The following is a 16787-nucleotide window of genomic DNA, read 5'->3' on the forward strand; positions in this document are numbered from 1 at the left end:
CACGGGTCATGGCAGCAGGAGGGCACAGACTGGGAAGGAAAGCAGATAGCCGAGAGATACGGAGCCCTGGGGGCACACGGGTCATGGCAGCAGGAGGGCACAGACTGGGAAGGAAAGCAGATAGCCGAGAGATACGGAGCACTGGAGGCACACTAGGCATGGCAGCAAGAGGGCACAGACTGGGAAGGAAAGCAGATAGCCCAGAGATACGGAGCCCTGGGAGAAGTGTAGGCACGACAATAGGGTGGAGCTGGGTCCAGGGCACACTGCAAAGGAAAGCAGGTGCCAGAGATACTGAGCTCTGAGGGCACAATGATGGTGAGACCCAAGTGCCCGGCCCACTCGGTCTGATGGCAGGTGGCAGAGAGGAAAATCCATCCATCAGTAGAGACTGTTACAATTCGGCATCCCAACCAGCGGCTGCGGCAGGGTTATCACTGTAAAAAGAACCTTTCCGAAAATGATATTTTCTGGTGAGGCAGTGATGGACTGTGGTACCAGGCACAACGGGGCCCCTTGATCCTCACTATTGAGGTGCATTAGATAACTGCCAGTCATGGACAACGAAACCTACATGTCAGGGGGGAGGGGGCAAACAGGTGATGGAGGAGCGACTTCAAAAAACTAAGCAGGGTCAACTTGAAGACTCAACCCCCTATCGTCTAACCCCACGCGTCGTGGCGTGGGAAGTATAAAATAGTACATTTTAAGGCATAATATGCCAGCAAGAATGAAAATGTAATTGGATCTAAAGACAGCATGCAACATTTAGTTGCTTTGAGAATGTGTATACGCCATGGACAGCACTTAAAATAATCTTGAAAAAAAGGTACATTGGGCAGCATAACACGTGCCCATATAAGGTCATGCCACAGTAATACGTGACTATACTGCTTGCACCAAAAGGCCAGTGTAGCCATGCAATGACAGATGCCATGCCTACTTTACTATGCATGCCTACATGCCCATTAAAACAAAGTTACGAAATATATAAAGTTATGCTAGTTATAAGAGACTAGACTGACTGTACCAAAGCGCTATTCTAGCCACATGACCCATATGCCGAAGAAAAGAAAGTGCACACATCAGCCCCCAACCCTCGGATGTCAAAGTACACATAATGTGGTTATTTGTTGGCTCGCACCTGTGGGAAGGAGGCTGGCGTGAGCACTTGATTTTGCTGAGGCAGAGGGCGATGGGTGTCTTGAAAGTAGCAGCTTTAAAATGTCACTGTGTTTGTGCAAGTCCATTTTCCTGATTCTGCACAAACACAGTAGACCTTGAATGCTGCCAGTTTCTGGAAAGGCTTCCCTCCTCACTTCCCTGCCGGTAGCAGGTGTGCACATCAGCCTCTTCCAGGGGTGCATCTAGATTAACATGTAGTGGGTGGGGGGAGTAACCCTTCAAATGAAGGGGTAGGTGATAACTTCAGAAAGTGTGGGGAGGGGCAAACGTACCTGTGTGAGGGCATCCAACTTCTTTACACATTCCAATGAGACTGTTCTGGTGACGCTTCAGTGTTAAAAGCAGAACACTCTGCCCTTTACCTCTGAAAGCACCCACTTATGGTCTGATGTGAGAATGAGTGGTCTCCTGTCTCCTCTACCCTTCCAATCACTCCCCTGGCATGCAAGTGCTAACCCCACATCCCCATTTCAATGGCCTACAAATGTATGCATATGCATGCAGGCGCTGACAGTGAAATGCTGTATGTTAGTAATTGCTGGGCCTTTGTTAACAGTGAAGCCCAGGCGCCTTTAATGTCAGTGTCCTTTTCTGTCCAGCCACAGCTCTGTAGGTCAGCCAGGTCGAGTCAAAATAGCCCAACATTTCGGGGAGGGGGTGGCTAGAGCCCGACCAGCTCAATGGTGTTGCCCAGCTGCTGCCAGTGCCAATTAACAGACGTGGAGAACATCTGAACACCCCACCCCGCCTTTGTGTTATTTGAATACAAATCTTACGGGAATCACTATTTACGGATATCATTAGATTAATGACTAACATCAAGAGCTGGCAAGCGAGAATGCAAGATTCAAGCGAAGCACGCGCACATAGAGAATGTGCAGTGGAACGTGCACCCGATTAAAAGTGACAACAAAAAAAACAATGGACCGGTTTTCAGAGGACAGAGCTAGCTATGGGGATGCTGGTGCCGTCCCTGATGTTCTGCTGCCCTCTGCCGGTCATTCAAGAAACAATATGTTTAACTATGAAAACGTTCAGCCTGCTTTTAGGAAGGGCAAGATTGTCCAGAGTAAAATCCCATGTTTATAATGTTTAGAATACACACTTGGCCAAAGCAGAAATGCCCTCTCTACAGAGGTAATAATCGTTAGTATATTTTGCAGAGTAGTGTTAAGAACACACAAGCGTTGAAGGGAAATTCATTACAACTCTGCGGGAAGACTTCAGGGTTGGTATTTCCTTTCATCACTGAATGACACGGACTTTAAAATGAAAAAATATACATTAAGGGGGTCATTCGTTTTTAGAAAATCGCCCTCCTTATTACCCCGGTGGACTTATTTTTTATTTTCTGAAAAATGATGTGACGCCAGCAGGTTCTGCCTCGAACGCTGAGAGTTTTCAGAAAAAAAAACGGATTTCTGAATTGCCACCAGCGGCCTGTCGGGTGCACGTAGCATGGCGATAAATGGGTGGGGCCCGAGCTGGGCCTGTGGGGGACAGCAACACCGCGCTCCATAAACGCTCTCGGTTCACGTGGGCCAGGTAACCGAGGTCATTATTTCACCCAAAAAGCTGCCTCCAATACGGAATAAAGAATGGAAAACCTTGGACTACTGCGTGCCAAGCGCGCCAAAAAGAACACAATGCACCTCAAGCAAAGGCGCTATGAATTCCAGCCACGTGGTTCCTAACGAGGCCCGCGCCTTTCGTGGGATTCGGCCAAGGGGACGGGCACGCGCTTTGAAGAAGTTGAAGCCTTCTGCCATCTGTCGCACCTGCGCGAGCTTCACATCCCGTGCAGAAGCCATCCTTTGACCAAGGCATTATTAGCGCCTTGTTGCGAACTGAGAGCCGCGTGGCGCTCTGTCTTGGAAGAAATGGTGTCTGCACCTGAGGCGTAGATATAGTTCAACACCTAACTAGTCTTTCTCTGTCTTACAATCAGTCCATGTCAGCGAGACGGCGACTGTTGACAACAATGTCAAGGGAAGCAAACGTGTTACAATGTTAAGCGGCCATGTTCATTTTCACTGTGAAAGACGGAAGAAGGTTTTACATACGGCCCGCTTTCTTGAAACACACATTAAGGATTTTTTTCAAGCAATTGCGGGCAAGATGGAGCTTCGACCCTCGACCCCTCACACTCTTGAAATAACCCGCCATCCACTGCACACACACTCCTGCTCGCAGGAGCATTACATTTAAGGGCGACCACGGGCGCCCTGGTGCCCTCTAAGCAAGAACTGGGAATTCCTTTATGGGGGAAGGGACCTGCACTCTGGGAGGGGGCGCGCCACCGCCGACGGACCATCGCATTGGTAGCTAAGCTGGATCGAATCTCAGTAAACGCCGATTTGGCACCGCAAGGACATGGCTCCAGACAGCACGAGCCTCTTGGATGGAAGGGCTGTATTTCCACGACTGCCTTGCATGGAGTGCTTGCAATGGTGTTATCGCGCGTTTAAAGGATGTCTGTAAATAACAATATTGCACACTGTACAGAATCGCCTGCGCTTTGCCGAGCGGATAGGCTAAATTTTGAATCTGTCTTCAGCTGTTTAAATGGTGCTTAGAGCTGAAATGTAAATGAAATATGCTGAAAGGTTATACTTTTGGTTTTATGGATTGTTACCCGAAATGATCTTGCACTGGACTGGTTTGGACTGATTTTACAGATCTCGCGGCAATAATTGGTTAGTACTATGGGCAAGGTCTGCCATACCACCCTGACCCCCCCCCCCCCTAGCCTATGCCATCTGCACCTATCTGGGTCTCTGTCTCTCTCCTCTCGGTCTCACGCTCCGTCTATCAGTATCTCTCTCTCTCTCTCTCTGCTGCTCTAGGTCACTTTGTCCCTCTATGTCTCTGTCCGGAAGAAAGGCTGTCTCTCTCTCCACCCCAAGACTCTGGAACCTCTTCCCAGTCAACATTAGGCTTGCCCCCTCGGTTCCCCAATACAGGAAGGAGCAAAAGACCCACCTCTTCAAGGAATGGCTTCTCCTTTGCACCTATGCAGGTCATACACCCTCCACTCCCCACACTACCTGACACTGGGTGATCTTCTCCTCACGGTTTCCTCCCCTGGTTGCTTGTAGATCCTTTGCTGCCAATTGCCCGCCTTCCTCTGTTGCTAGCTCCCCGCTCCCTTGTTCACTGCTTCTCTCACTGTGTTCACCCCCCTATGATTGTAAAGCGCTCTGTTGCTTCCCGAAGCTCCGTCTGTGCTCAATAAATACCATTATAATAATAATAATAATAATACTAATAATAGTAGCGAGGAGGAATGAGAACTACCCCCAGCTGGAGAAGCCCAAGGCGCAGAGCTTGCTGAAGGGCAGCAGGAGTAGACAAAGCCAGGATACAGCAGAGTCCACAAAAGGTGAACCAAGACAACAGCAGGAAAAAGACAGTAGTGAGAAGAAGGCAGAGAGGAGAGCCACATGGGCACAACAAGAGCAGACGCAAAGCCGGCCCAAGAGAGGAGGCGGAGGGAGGCTGAGGAGCACATTGTCAGCATTGAGGGCCCGTTGCACTGGAGGGCAGGTGTAACCAAGCGAGTGGGAACCCAAAAGTTAACCGAGAAAGTCTGATCCAGGAGGAACTCGAAGAAGCAACAAAAAGTGAGAAGCTAATAGTAAAGTTCAGGGTGACATTCCTACGTGGTCAAATGGCCATCAAACATCCACCCTACATTATATATGTATATCTGTAGATTTAATCCCATTATGCTATGTACTTAGCGTTGAACATGAGGTTTGCGGAAGTGATCATAGCGCTGTTGTCCTGGATCTAGCCTGGCACTCTGCTGTCCAGGCAAGTTTGGCACCATGAATGGTGGAAGTGAGGGAACCTGTTTTTGCCGTTTTGTGCAGGCGCTCGATTGCAAACCAGTTTAACACATTGGTAGGAACCAATTATAACCTTGGCTGTTCTCTGAACGTGTCTCTGCAGAATTTACCTTGCAACGTAGTATTTTATTACTTCATCTTTTGTCGTTGGGTATTTTAAAAGCTACAGGAGCATGTAAGAAGCATATGCATAAGTTGGATGAAATGACTCAGTTAAAAAAAAGGGAATTCAAGAGAAAGATAAGGGCCTTACAAAAAAAAGTCAAGGTCATGTAACTGTGATTAAAAAATGTAAGTAGCTGTATAAGAATTGGTCCAAAAATATGAAAATAATTAAGAATGACGATGTAAGTGAAGCGACAAGAGAAACATGTACGAAATGTTAGTAATCATATATACAGAGAAGAAAAAGTAACTTGCTGATCAATACGTATAAATACGCAGCAACACAAGGTAGATGAAACATATATATGCTTGCTATAGAGGAAAATATAACGTGGCAAGTACAGCCATGGTAAGAAAATGGAAGCCGGCTTGTTCAAAGATTCAATTCAGCTACCTCAGAAACAGAGCAGGGCTGCAGAGTCAGGAGACAGTGGAGAATTAGGCTTGTATGCAAAACGAAGAGGAGTCTATGTTGGCCTGGGATCAAGGATGCTATTTCAAGGAATAGCTGCAAAGCACAAAGGAAGGCAGACAGATAAGTCTTGGACGTGAGACATATTTCTTTTAGATTAAAGAAGAAGAAAACATTTACAAAAGCCAAGTATTGGGCAATTAACAATGGACAAGGCTCCTACAAAATGGAGTGAGCAAGTCTCTAGAGGCCAAAGGGAGCAATGACGCCCAGCATAACTGTATTAAATAGCAGTAAATAAGAGGTTGAAATCGTCAAATTTGCAGTCTCCTCACATGTGATTCAGGAGTCGAAAACAAGGGCTATTCATTAAGCTGTGGACAAAGATAGTGAGGTGCTTACACTCCCTGAAATGTCCCAGAACAGAGAGTGAGCTACAAGATCAAATACAGATGGGAACATTGGCTTACGGTCAGACTGATGAGAGATGATGGACTAATTGGGAAAGTGGAGAGTAATCTGACGTGAGCAAGCACCTGGGTTTCGTTTTGCTTACGTGCTGCTTGCCATGCTGAAAGTCCAAGGTTGGATGGGAATGCCAAATAATCAGTGGGTCTATGGGTCAATCTGATATACAATGCTGCACAGACCAATCCGCAGCCATTTTGTCTGCTATAATCAGTATTACACATATTAAGAGGTAGCTAAGGGCGTGTCTCACAGATAAGAGACAGCCAATGAAGTACTAACCTATATGTATTCTATAAGTAGATGTGTTCCCCTAACCAATCCCACCCGTCTGTAGGTTTTAAAGTTTGCCACATAGGATGATGTCATAGTTGATGCATATTGGGGTATAAAATCTCTGTGTAATCAAGTTTGTGTGTGAGTGTGCAAGCATCAGTCCGATGTCTGCCAGTTCACTCCGCTTTATTAAATGGTGACCAAAGCAGTATTCTGCCATATTCTTTGAGTCTGTCCCATTACTTGGTCTGAGATCTTTATTGGTGATCCCATCTAGCACAACAGACGTTTGAAGTTGCTAGTGCGCTCCGAAATGCACAAGCACTTTATACCGCCATTATCGAAAGAAGCAACAGTGATTTTAATTCATAAGAAAGGTGACAGGGCCGACCCGAGTAATTATAGGCCATTATCTTTACTTGATTCTTCTTATAAAATGTTTGCGACTTTTATTTTGACACAATTTCAAGTATGGGCCAAGGATATGAATGTCTCAAATCCTTATCAAAAGGTTTTAAAAAGGGGTACATTATTTTACAATTGAAGTAGTGGGTGAACAATGCAGGGCGGCTAAAAGAGAGCTGTCTGTAGCTTTCTTAGATACTACAAAAGCTTTTGATTGTGTTCGAAGAGTAACACTATGGGAAAAAATGCATAAATTGGGATGCCTTGCTGCTCTTTTGAATATGTTAATAGCCTTGCATACGGATACTGGAATTAGAGTTAAATTAGATCAGCGAGGCACTTATACGAAATGGATTCGTACGACTCGTGGATTACGACAAGGATGCGTGCTGGCCCCCTTTTAGTTTAGTATTTACTAGCCAATCCTCCAAAATTAGGAGCCGTTTTTATCCATTATTTATTATACACCGGTGATATTGTTGTATTTGACTATACACGGGTTGGTTTACAACACTCTCTGGTTGCGGTGTATGAATATTGTAAGCATCTGCATCTCTCATTTAATATTGGGAAATCAAAAATGATGATCCTGAATCCAAGATGATGTTTGAAAGGTAAATTGTCATCTAAATCCTTAAGGTTGGGACACCGGGGCGCTTCATGGCAGATGCCGCATACCATTGATGAACCTGCTAAGCCCAAACAAGGGAGCCGGGATACATGAGCAAAGAGACCAAGACAAATGAATAGGGGGTCTCTGACCCAATATATGAAAAGTATATTAAAAAAATCTTGGAACTATATAAAAGAGTATGTGATTACTAATGAGAAGTGCGAGTCTGGGACCCGCGCTGTGAGAAACCTGAAGGTGCCCCACCCTCTAGTCCCCGGGGATCTGTCATCCAGATGGCCAGGACAGGGCCATCGCTATTGCAACCAGTTCCTGGGGTGGACCAGTGCAGGAGGATCACCTGGATGAGGGGAGTGGAAGTGGGACACCAGAGGGGGAGATGTGGTATCCCCTTCCACGTAACACCTTCTCCCCATCCTACAAGGTAGGATACCTAGAAGCTCAACCCCCGCCCTTTACCATCACAAACACTTTCTCAAGGACAATTCATCGTGAGCGACAATGGCCCAGAGCCGTACACCTGTCATGTCCCAACACAAGGGTCAGGCAGAGTCAGGCAATTGCTGACAAATTACACACACCTGACTTCCATCACACTTCCCCACACGGATACAAGACGGAGCACAAAAGTACACTCTGAGCAAGGCAAAATGCACGAGGAAGCAGAAATTCGGTGATGGCAGTTTAAACCGAGGAGAAAGGTGGCAAAACCAGAGTGGCCTGAAAGGAGGGACCTTTTCGGGGAAGAACCGCTACTTTCAGGAGGCCGCGAGGAAAAGAAACATAAGACCAGGAATTGCAGCTGAAGAACGGTGCAGTGTGTGTTGAAGGTAAACGGGGCCCTCCCACATTGATAGCCAGGTTGAGGTTGAGGAGAAGCGACTGCTGCTGTGGTACTGTCCTTGGCTCTGACAACAAACCAACACCAGTGAATTCAACACAGCCAGTGAGTCAGAGAGACTGATAGCAGACCGGATTGTGTTACGCTCAAGGTTGCAAGTGGCAGCATTGTATGAGGAAAGATGACTCATATGTGATTGAACTTTATGAAACTGAAATAGGCACCAGATACAGAGTGGTCCGGTGCAACATGGGTGCTCACTCCAAGGTCTCTGTTTGGTAGCCAACAGAGTATGAGAATGAATGAACTGGAAAATCAAAGTGGTCATCCAAACGGGTCAAGCTAAATCCTGTGCACATTCAAAAGTCTTAGATAGCCAATATGAAGTGAAATTGGTCTGAGCCCGGCTGAGGGAGACAAATTGTGTAAAAGGGGATCTGAGCCCAGAAGAGGGGGATCCGGGGTGAACAAGGAGTCACCCAAGAAGATATCGCTGTGGCAAATGTACCCGACTGAGGGATGCCTGCAAACTAAAATTGGTCTGAGCCCGGCTGAGGGAGACAAATTGTGTAAAAGGGGATCTGAGCCCAGAAGAGGGGGATCCGGGGTGAACAAGGAGTCACCCAAGAAGATATCACTGTGGCAAATGTACCCGACTGAGGGATGCCTGCAAACTAAAATTGGTCTGAGCCCTGCGGAGGGAGGCTAATTGTATAAAAGGGGATCTGAGCCCGGCAGAGGAGGATCCAGGGTGAAGAGTGAATCGCCCGACTTGAATATTTGGAAAGGAACTTTTTCGTTGTTTTTAAGAGACTTTGAAAGTAAGAGACTTGGGCACAGAGGACCCTGATGTTGGTAAAAGGAACTGTATCCTCGTGCCGAAGAAGCCCAAGAGTGTGCTATGCTCGAGTGAACCGCCTTGTCCCATGCTAAAAACGTGGAGAAGGGACGTCAACAGCCTGAACATCCTGACTTATCCTTTTGTGAATACTTCTTTCTTTTTTGTGAACATTACTCCACAGTTTTTGTAACTCAGCAATAAGGATTGGCATTATTATTTTTTAGTACAGGCCCTTTTTATTTGACGAGACTCCACTAGGACTGCATGATTATTATTATTATATGATAGCCGTAGGTTGCTCCCATCTTAGATTTAGCTTTAGATAGGTGTTTTTCACACCCTTGATGAAGTTCAATAAACACCCTTGAACTGTGGTCACTTGTGTCTGTCTTACTTTGATACCATGCCTTCCTTACAGCACCCAAATACTGAACAATTAAGAAAGTCCTGGCAGGAGAGTAAACCAGACACACAGCGAGTCTGGAACCTGCACCCAAGTGTGAAATAAGAAAGTCCTGGTGGGAGAGTAAACCAGGCATACAGCAAGTCTGGGACCCACACCCAATTAACCAAGCAAGAAAGTCCTAGCAGTAGAGCAAATCGGGCATACAGCGAGTCTGGGACCCGTACCCAATCAAGATTGCTAAACTTGGAACAAAGCAGTTTCCCAAAAGTGTGGAATCTAGGGGAAGCGAGTCTCCCTCCCCTTTTTCCTGTGGAGAAGTCACTAAAGCTCAGGGGACGAAGCATACCTCTTGAGTCTGTGAATTGTATAACCGTGAAGTCTGTAAACCGTGGAAAAGTCCAGGCAACTCAGGAGAAGAAGCATACCACTTCAACCTGTGAATTTTGAAACTGCGAAACCTGTAAACTGTGGAAAAGCTTTGAAAGTTTAGGGCAAGAAGCATACCCCTTGAGCCTGTGAATTGTGGGAATGTGAAAATCTCAAGGGAAGGGTCATACCACTTTAGATTATGGAAAGGTATAACCCAAAAGAAGATCAAGAGAGAAATCGGATATCTTGAATTGATGAAGTGGGTAAACCGGAGGAAACTCGGGGGAAGAGTCATCCCCCTTGAGATTGTGGTGTATGGTACTGTGAAAGTGAAGAACATTGAAACATGGGGAAATCCAGGGGAAGGGAAGAACCCCTTTAACTGATTGAACTTAGTTGATTTCTTTTACACTTTGGAACTTTATGTTGGAACTTTGGAAAGGAGCTGCAGGTTATCAGCTAAAAGACATTTTACCTGTTGCGTTATATTGAGTTTAGTGTGTGAGGGTCAGGTCAGGATTTTGGACACAGATGGAGAACTTGTTGTCTTGGACATTCTGACACAGATGCTCCTTAGTTTTTTTTTAGGCAGGGCACCCCTCTTCCTAAAGTTAGGGATAGGTAGGATTTCCACAACCCTCTCTTTAATTTGATCAATAAAAGTCTTCAACCATCTCCATAATGTCACTGTGTCCGAGTCTTACTCTTGATCCCTTAAATTAATGATAACTGAAGACGTGAACACTTTCTATGTTTTTGCACAGTTTGCCTGTGATCAAATTCATCAGAAAGCAATGGCTAAGTAAGTACATAATTATTTATTTAGAAGTTTTGCAGCATGTTTACATGCCACCTTAGGGTTACTTCCGAGTGCCTGACATTGGTCGATCGAGAAAACCTATGGTGAATTAGCAGACAAATTAGTCCCAGCTGGATAATGATAAAAGTTAGCAGAAAGGTTAATTGTGTTGGGTTATTTCCTGATCATTCTGGAAATAATCCCAATTGCCCTTTCCCCTCCCCCTCAAGGAGAAGCGTCAGAGAGCATCAACACTAGTGCCTGCGGTTCTTGACTCATGTGGTCCTGGCAAGGCGGACAGAAGGTCTCTGGCTTCTGGTCGCAGATGTTTGGCCAAGTGATCATTAATACTGGGAGAGACAGTACGGAGGAATGCTTCCAAGCGTCTGCTGATCTATGATAAGGAATTTTTGGGAAAGCAGTATAACCGAGACACCCAATGCCAATGCTGCCCCATCCGAGTTTTCTTCAGGGAGATGCCAAACTGAACGAACGTCCATCCAATCAATGCTTTATCTATGATGACAGCATTCCTGTAGTAGAACAAGTTACTTTCTTACCTGGTAACGTTCTTTCGATGGGATGGTCCGACGATGTATTCAATATCTATGACATGTAATCACCACAGCTGTGCTGCTTCGGAAACTTTTTTCGGCGTCTGCGTCCTGCGTCGATGACGTCGATGCGCCGTCATCGAGGACCTCCTCCAAAGTCCAACGTCATCCGATGTGATAAGTAGGACGCACAACGCCCGTAGCCTCAGTTGTAGTTTTTTCCCCCAGAACGTGTGACATTAGTCAACTGCCAGTCAGACACAAAGCCTTGCGGAACGTAAGCTGCAATTGCAAAAGAAATTCTGCAGCGGGGAAGGCAGGGCGGGAGCGATATGGAATACGTCGTCGGACCATCCCATCGAAAGAACGTTACCAGGTAAGAAAGTAACTTGTTCTTCGAGGGGATTGGGTCCTCCGACGTATTCCATATCTATGACAGACTCCCAAAGCAGTACCAGAGCAAGGAGGAGGGAAAGAATTTAGAATCAAAATTTAGAATAGCCAATCAAATAGCAGAGCAAAGGACCGCCTTGCCAAAGGCCAGATCCTGTCCTCGGATGGAATCGAGGGAATAGTGACGTACAAATGTATGTACTGAAGCCCAGGTGGCTGCATCACTGATGTTGCGAATAGGAACACCCCTCTGCAGGGCAGTAGATGCAGCCATACCCCTGGTAGAAAGGGCCCGCAAGCCGGCCGGTGGGTCCTTACCCACCAAGCGGTAACACTCCGAGATGGCCAAAATAATCCAGCGAGACAAAGTCTGTTTCGTCACAGCTTGCCCCAAACGCTTTCCAGCGTAACCAATAAAGAGTTGATCGTCCACTCTGACCCGGGACATGCGTGAAACATAAAAGCTTAAAGGTCTCCTAGGATCAAGCCTATGGAGCCTCTCCTCTTCCTTACCAGGATGCGAAGGAGGATAGAATGCCGGAAGAACAACCTTCTGGGCCAAATGAAATTCCGTCACTACCTTCGGAAGAAAAGAAGGACGAACTCGAAGGACAACCCTGTCCTTGTGAAATACAGTGAAGGGTGGCTTAACTGAAAGTGCCTGTAACTCACTCACTCTGCGAGCGGAAGTAACCGCAACTAAAAACACAGTTTTCAGAGTTAACAGCCTCAAAGGGCAAGAATGTAAAGGCTCAAACGGAGCACCCATAAGAAACTTAAGGACAAGGTTTAAATCCCAACCGGGCACCAGGAAAGTTGACGGAGGGAACACATTAGTGAGCCCTTTCAGAAACTGTGAAATTAAAGGGATTTTAAAGTAAGAACACTCTTCAGACGAGCGCTTAAAGATGGACAGCGCTGCCAGGTAACCTTTAATGGTACCCACTTGCAAGCCCCCGTGGGCCAAAGAAAGTAAAAAGGACAGAACCATGGGGATGTCACATGCAAAAGGATCCACATTCTGAACTCTGCACCAGTCGCAGAACTTACGCCACCGGCAACGGTACAGAGACTTTGTTGCTGGCCTTCGGGCCGAAAGCAACAACTCCATCGCGTCCTCAGGGAGGTCCCAATCCTTATACCTCAACCTTTCAGAAGCCAAGCGTGAAGGTTGAGGGATCTGACCTCTGGATGGAGAACCTGACCCCCCTCCCGTGAGAGCAGATCGTCTCGGTAGGGAAGACGACGTGGAGGGCAGATGGACAAGTCGAGAAGGTCCAGGTACCACGTCCTCCGAGCCCACGCCGGAGCAATGAGGATCATCCGGGAACCGAACTTCCGTAACCTCCGCAGCACTTGCGGGATGACGGGGACTGGAGGAAACGCGTACAGCAGCGGGAATGACCACTCCACCACGAACACGTCTCCTAAGGCTCCTTTTGGAGGAAATTCCCGCGAACAAAACCTTTCGCACTTCCGGTTGACACTGGAGGCGAAGAGATCCACTTGAGGGGTCCCCCAAAGGGCGAAGATCTCCAGGAGAATCTCCTGAGCCAACTCCCACTTGTGAGAGATCGCGCTCTGCCTGCTCAGAGCGTCCGCCGTCACGTTTTTTGTCTCCGGCCAGATGAACTGCGGAGATCAAAACTTCCTGCTGGATGGCCCAGAACTCGAGCTGCATCGCCTCCCTGCACAGAGGAAGTGACCCTGCCCCCCCCCCCCTTTTTGTTGAGGTAGTGCATGGCCACTGTGTTGTCCGTCAGGATCAGGACACTCTTTCCTCGCACAGTCGGCAGAAAAGCCTTCAGGGCTAGCCTGACGTCCCTCAGCTCCAACAGATTGATATGGAGTCTGGACTCCGACGGAGACCAACGACCGCTGACTGTCAGCCCGTTGGCATGAGCTCCCCATCCCGTGAGGGATGCATCCGTCACGATCGTCACCTCCGGCCAGGGAAGCCAAAATGGAGCCCCCTTCATCAAGTTGCCTTCGACGGCCCACCACAGAAGGTCCCGGGCGACCGAGGGCGGCACCTGAACCGGGTCCGACATCCTGCTGGAGGACTGCGACCATTGCGTCTTGAGTGCCCACTGCAAAGATCTCATCCGCAGGCGAGCCTCTGGCACCAGAAGAATGCAGGATGCCATGAGGCCGAGCAACCCCAAGAACACGAACGCTGGGAGCGTCTGGGCATGCTGAAACTTGTGCACCATCTGCTGAATGTGAAGAGTCCTCACCTGGGGAGGAAAACACTGCCCCAGGGAAGTGTCGAGCACTGCTCCGATGAACTGGAGCCGCTGTGTTGGCGTCAAATGGGACTTCTTTAAATTGAGGGAGAAGCCCAGCCTGTGAAGGGAGTGGCAGGTGACGGACAGATGATCCAGGACTTGCTCGGGAGAGCTCCCCCTGATCAACCAATCGTCCAGGTAGGGGTAGACGTGAATCCCCCTTTGCCTGAGATGCGCTGCCACCACCACCATGAGCTTGGTGAAAACCTTTGGGGCGGAGGTCAATCCGAACGGTAGGACCCGAAACTGAAAGTGCGAGTCGCCAACCGCGAACCTCAGGTACTTCTTGTGCTTGGGATGGATCGGCACGTGGAAGTAAGCATCCTTGAGGTCGAGTGACACCAACCAGTCCTGAAGCTGAAGGGCCTGGAGGACTTGAGAGAGAGTAACCATCTTGAACATGTCCTTCCTGAGGAGTTTGTTCAAACCGCGCAAGTCCATGATGGGTCTCAATCCCCCGTCTTTCTTCGAAATCAAAAAATAAGGGGAATACCATCCCTTGTTCCTCTCCGCTACAGGCACCAGTTCTATGGCGCCTTTCTCCAGCAGGGCTTGAATTTCCTGCGCAAGGAGCGGATCCGGATTCTGCAAAGAGAGGTTCCCCGGTGGATTGTCGCGAGGCCTGTGCCGAAAGGGAAGACAGTAGCCGTGGGTTATGATCTCCAGAACCCACACATCTGAAGGGTTCTGGAGATCATAACCCACGGCTTGCCACTCTAGAAGATGCTGCGCCAGCCTTCCCCCAACCGGCGAACCATGGGACATGGCCTCATGACTGAGTGGGAGCGGCTGCGGCGTTATCTGAGGGCAAAGAGGCAACTGCCCGAGCGGCCATGGCACCACGGGTACCCTGTCGTCCACCTCTGGTACCCCTGCGTTGGCCTCTTTGACTGCCAGCTCCTCTCGCTTTACTGAAGGACGAGTAATAGCGAAAGGAACCACCCCTCCACTGCTGTCCCCTAGGACGAAAAGGCGGAGGTTGGCGAACTGCAGCGCCCAACGACTTTGCTGCAGCTTTTGAGGTCTGCAACCTCTCAAGGCTCTCGTCAGCCTTGCTGCCAAAAAGGTGTTTACCGTCAAAGGGCATGTTGAGGAGCCGGGACTGCACATCAGGAGCAAACCCCGACTTCCGCAACCACGCAAACCTGCGCATCACGGTGCTCGCCGCCATGGACCTACTGACGCATTCAGCTAAGTCCAAACCCGACTGAACGGACTCACACATGGCATCCTTACCATCCTGGACCATAGCAAGGAAACCATCCCGTTCGTCCCCTTCGGGAATATGTTCAGCCGCTAACGCAACACAGTTCTACAGAGTGTGTGTGAAACGAGACAAGGCACAAATGGAGTTGGCCGCCTGAAGCGCCATACCACCAGAAGAAAACACTTTCTTCGCCCAGCCATCAAAACGTTTGTCGTCCCTATCAGGAGGGATGGTAGGGTACGACACCTGCTTTGCCGGAGCCGTGGCCGCCTGCACCACCAAACTCTCCAGAGCGGGGTGCCTGGTCAAGAAGCAGGGGTCGCTACTGGCTGGACGGTATTTTTGCGACAAGGATCTGCCCACCGCCGGGAGATTCTCCGGAGCAGTCCAAGCCGCCACCACCCTTCTCTGTAAAGCCATATGGAATGGCAGTACCGGGTCAGTTGGGGAACCAACATCAAGGATGTCCGTTAGATCATCCTGCACAAACTCCCCTGGGGGAGCAGACCATCCCAAGTACTCAGAAACCCTAGCCATAAGGCGCCGGTACGAGGAATCGGCATGAGAGCCAGGCTCGGGCCTACAAAACTCCACCTCCGGAGAGGTGTCCAGTCCACTGGCATCATGCAGTGACTGCCTCAAATCGTCAAACTGACTATGGCCCGAGACAATTTCATCGGGAACCTGACTAGGAACCAGGCCATCCGAATCCTCATCCGCCTCTGAAATATAATCCAGGTGGCGAAAAGAAGGCACCCGAGAGTGCTTGCTCTTAACCAGAGCCTTCCTAGGGGGTTCCCCCGTGCCACGGGGTACCTCCGACACGAAAGGCGTCGATGGCGTCGAGCGAATCGGCGCCGGCGTCGAGAGAACAGGCATCGGCGCCGAGAGGATCGGCGTCGACGTCGAGGAAATCGGCGTCGACGTCAGATGCAGCGGCGCCAGCAACGGCGGCGTCGACACAGCCGTCGAAGCCGGAGCCCCGAGCGTGTCCTTCGACGACCTGAGCTTCGGCGGCTTCGACGACTTCCTCGGAGCCGGAGCCTCGAGAAAGCCTGTCGACGCCCTCGACGCCTCAGACGTCGATGTCTTCCTCGAAGACCTCACAGGTGCACACGGTCTCGAACACGTCGAGGACCGGGACCTGGAATGGGTACGTCGAGAACGAGTCTCCTTGTCCGAACGGGACCTTTCCCGTGACTCGTGCCGACCACTCTTGCGAGTGGTGTCTCTCGACCTCACACGACCGACCCCACTCGGGGGCACGGACGGCTTAGTACCCTGCGACTCAAGAATCGCCAGCATTTTCTTCCCGAAGGAAGCCCATTCCTCCGGCGTCGCACGGCTGGTGGGGTAAGCGACGTGCCGGGCAGAGTCCTCCGAAGAGGACCTGGAAGACGACCGGTGTCGGCGCTTCCGAGAATGCCTCAAAGAGGCTGAGGAGTGGCGAGACCGACTCCTAGAAGGAGACCCACGAGACCTCCGACAATGACGCAGAGAGTCATCCGTCGAAAGCCCCGCAGACTTCCACTTCCGGGGCTTGGACACCCGACCTACCGACAACTTCTTCTTGCGTTCGCGTAAGGCTTTGGACGTGAGCGACTGGCAGTCTATACAGTCATCCGTGTCGTGGGCCTCCCCGAGGCACCAGAGGCAGGCGTCGTGCGAGTCCGTCACTGACATCTTGGACCCACAC

General features: G+C 49.3%; 1 protein-coding gene across 6 annotated transcripts in view; it reads right to left on the reverse strand.

The window, feature by feature from the left end:
- The window catches only part of EFR3B (EFR3 homolog B), a 1154471-nt gene that overhangs the window by 325056 nt on the left and 812628 nt on the right, over positions 1-16787 (reverse strand). The window lies entirely within an intron of this gene.

Source organism: Ambystoma mexicanum, chromosome 4p (genome assembly GCF_040938575.1).
Source record: "Ambystoma mexicanum isolate Mex_15411 chromosome 4p, UKY_AmexF1_1, whole genome shotgun sequence".
Lineage (NCBI taxonomy): Eukaryota > Metazoa > Chordata > Amphibia > Caudata > Ambystomatidae > Ambystoma > Ambystoma mexicanum.